The sequence below is a fragment of the Brassica oleracea genome, unplaced genomic scaffold, assembly GCF_000695525.1.
Source record: "Brassica oleracea var. oleracea cultivar TO1000 unplaced genomic scaffold, BOL UnpScaffold00859, whole genome shotgun sequence".
NCBI classification, from domain to species: Eukaryota; Viridiplantae; Streptophyta; class Magnoliopsida; order Brassicales; family Brassicaceae; genus Brassica; species Brassica oleracea.
Window position 1 is genome coordinate 40,605 of NW_013617484.1, and position 4,277 is coordinate 44,881.

Below are 4,277 nucleotides of genomic sequence, written 5' to 3' on the forward strand. Positions count from 1 at the left end.
ATATCTCCATTTTTATGCTATGACGGCTTAAGGGCAGAAAAGGAAAATCGCAAACCGACCTAGGAGCCAGTATATAAGGAGTCCTAGGCGAGAAGCATGGGGGATGACTTTTCTCAGAGCAAACTTAGCACTTAGATCGATTAGGCATATTTCCGTTTTTGTTATTTGAGCTGCGACTCAACTAGGTTATTGCCGTCTTAGGGTTTTAGAACTAGGAATCTCGCCGACAGCTCTCGTAGCCCAGGCTCTTACCTTGTTGTAACTCTCAAACGCGAATTCGGAATAAGATCTACTTTGCTCTCTTTTCGATTTCTTATACTTTATCGTTGTTATTCTTGTGTTCTGATTGCTTGGCGTGTGGTATTAACAGATATCCGGGACCTCTAGGAAATTAGGGTTTTCCTAGTTTCCTTATTTAAACGGAAATCGACAGTGCGAATTTCGGTTCCCACAATGATACTTTCTTGCTTTCACTCTCTGTGTTTTTGAGTTCCTTTTTACAGAGTTGGTTCTTTGTTGAATTTATCCATCTGTGGAGGGCATTATTTACCACTCTGTAACTCTTTATTTTGATTTTGAAATCTAGTGTTAAAAAAATATGTTAAAGCTCTCTTTTTCTTCCACTAACACTGCATGACCAAAAACGGATCTTCTAACATTCGGCTCGACAAACATATTATCGATCTTCCCATAATCCTTTTCACTTACTATAGAAACAAATTGAGTTCAAAACCATACTGAAACAAAAAACATATACTCGTAGAAGAAACTTTTAATACAGACAGAACACAATGGAACTGCAAGCAAGTCCAGAAGACAGAGAGATAAGTCCACAATAAATAATCACGCTACAAGAGAACAAAGCACAACATGTTTATTTATATGATAAAAACAGATGAAACAGAGCAAAGGGATACAAAAGCATGCATATAGTTAGACTAAGAGTAGTCAGCGACCAAGTTGAGCGCTAGAAAACGTTGTTGTTGCTACTCCTCCACCTGAGCTTGTTGATGATGACACATGATATGTGGTGCGACCTGTATCAGCTTCAAATTCAAGTCTTGGACGTCCATAGATGTACCAGAAAGGCAAGGGGTCACAACACGACCTAATTGGCTCATTGGAGAGCTTGTTGGTCTTATTCATGAGGTATTGGACCGAGAAAAGGCTATGGGCCTTGATGAGGCATTTATAAAGATAGGAATGACTATGGGCCAGCATGGACGATTAGTATTCAATATGATTGACCAGGAAATGGAGGGGATGAAGCTGGTTGGACAGGAAATGAAATGGGTGATCTGGTATGATCGAGAAATGGATTGTTCAAACCGAAATTGGCGAGAAATGAGTTGGAAATGGAAGATGAAGAACCTGAGCTGGAAATGGAACATCAGGAGCATCTTTATCAATAAAATGAGCTTATGGAGGTACTTGGTCGGACCAGGAACAAGATGAATCGAGTCCAAGCAAAAGTTGTTCGAAAAAGGCTTTTATCGGCCCAAAAAGTGGAAAGACAAGCCAGCTTGGATTATGATTGACCCAAGAAGATTATGCACGTCCATGATGGTTTATTTTCAGTTTATTTATTATTTTATTAAGTTTAAACCAATTAGGATATGGTTTTTCATAAACCGACTTGGTTTTTGTTTAGGGTTTATTTTAGTTTAGGATTTCGTTTTCTTCTTTCTTTTATATGTAACCATGAGCCTCCATGTAATCATTCAACCATTATTCAATAAAAGTAAGCTTTGGCTCAAACAATCATCTCTGAGGAGACTTTTCTATCTTGTTCATGTGTGAACAATCTTATCACAATAAGGAGAGTGATCTTCTGTGATCCATCCTAGACACCAAGCAGGGTGATCCTGTGTCTTAGGAGCAGCAAAACATCCTTAGAGCCTTCCACAGCCTGAAGGAGAAGACCATCCTCATCATCTATCATCCATCCACGCCCCCTTCAAGTGATCCAGGGAGAGACATGAAATGGACTTTTCAAGGGTCCAATAATCAAATCATCATAGTAATTAAGATGTCAATCCATTTCTAAGAATTTTGAATCAAAGAGAATTCAGGTTTTCAATTAAACTAAATGCAATCAATAAGATGAGTGGGTTCAATCAATCTAACAGGTTTCTAAAGCAACTAAACATCAACTTTCAATCAATTGGAATAAGGAGGAATCATGGGCATAGGATTTTGATTTCAGATCACTAAGATTAAATCTAAAATGACAAAGTTTCAATCAACACATTCCCCTAAGTCTAGATATCAATTCTAAGCAAGTTCTCTTCCAAGATAAAAGCTCATTTACTCTCATGATCAAACATCAAATTATTTTGGTTTGTGTCAATCGAGCAATCATTAAGGATAGATCATTCAACTTTCCTAACTCCCCTAACATCAAATCCCTTTGGTAGGGTAAGCTAAGAGCTTGATGAGTTGGCTCAGACATTTCATCGAACACCTTCCGGGCAATGAAATGTCTAGAGTTCTAAACCAGAATGGCCAACTCAAGCTTAGCATTAAGATCACTCAATCAAGCAAAGAAACACATTAATCTACTCTAAACATTCTAGATCATCACTTAATCATCCTAAATCACCCTAACCCATGAATCCAAAGATGACTACTCACTCATAATCATGGTAGACACTAGATCAATAGTTGATCCAAATCTAAACATGATTAATGGTCAAAGTAATCAAGTAAATATAAGAAATTATGATCAAGAATAGATCTTTCACCCAAAAGTGGCTTTTTAATAGATAGAAAACAAGATAAGATCCTAACATTAGGTTTCAAGAGTATTTATATGACTTCTAAAACCTAATGGGCTCAGTCAACAACTTGAAAGGCCGAAATAAAACATAAATTTTCAATCAGAATAAGAGAAACACGTGCGGGTGTGTGAGGTCGCTCCACCAGGTCGCTCTGCTTCCAAAGTGGGTGCCTCACCCGCCGCCGGACGTCGCTCCGAATGCAAGCTTCGTATCTTTGTTTTTGCGCGCGGGTTGCGGACCTCGTTCCCCATGGTCGCTCCACTTCTTGAAAGTTGTCGACGAGAGGTTGAGCTCGGAGCGGGTGCCTCTCCCCGCTGCGGGACGTCGCTCCGAATACCAACTTCATTTCTTCTTTTTGCGCGCGGGCTGCGGATCTCGCTCCATCTTGGTCGCTCCCATTCTCGAGAGATGTCGACGGGGTGTTGGTTCGGAGCGGGTGCCGAACCCCGCTGCAAGAGGTCGTGCGGCCTTCGTTTCGTCTGGAGCGGGTGTCGTAGGTCGCTCCCATTGCCCGCTCCGGTGCTCTACTCGCTCAAACAACACTTTCCACTCCCTTTTTGATCCCAAATGTTTACAAGTGCCTCCAAGAACTCCAATGGACACTCCAACACCTGATAAAGACTTATGCAATGCAAAAAGGAAACTAAAATGCATAATCCCTAATCTAAATGACCAAAACATGCAAGAATGAAGAGTTAAAACAATGCAAATGTGCAAGATATCAACTCCCCCACACTAGTCCTTTACTTGTCCACAAGTAAACTTTCAAGAGCCGAAGAGAGAGAGGTTTGAAAATGGGAACTCATAACCAAAAGAACACTTTCTAGCCATCAACCTAACATCCTAAGGAAAACATAGCAAATAGCATGAGCAACTTTCTTAGTGCACTCTAGTTTCTCAAGGCTTATCAAGACTCTTTTATCTCTACACAAGGCACATTGTCATCCAACCAACAAGTTCCTTAGCCAACTCTCACATTCATTCACACACACACACACAAGATGAATTCTTGCAAATGGATATTTGATCTCAATCATTTGGTTTGGTGAGAAAAGGTGGTCTAACGTGAAGAAAAATTGGCTTCGATTGCATCATTTATAGTGGCTCACACTCAAGAATGGGAACAAGATCATTATGCAAAATTTATGTAAGAAAAGAAGCAATTCATGCATACAATGCTTGTTCTCATCATTCTACCATTTTCCTAAGTACCTTTAAGTTCTACCCTTCTTTTCTTTCTTTCCCAAACCTAAAATACTCCCACTTTTATCTCTCACCCAATGAACTCTCCTTTCTTTCCTTTGATTTAACCAACTATGGACTTGTTCTTCTGAATTTAAACCTTAGACTTAGCTCTCTCTCTTTTTTTTTTCCCCACTCACTTATTGTTTCTTTGATTCTTTTTTTTTTTTTGGGGAGGGGGTTCTATTGATAATCTAGAACTTTTCATTTCTAACTTTCTTTGTCCCTAGGGGTTTCTTACTTTAAACACTCTTT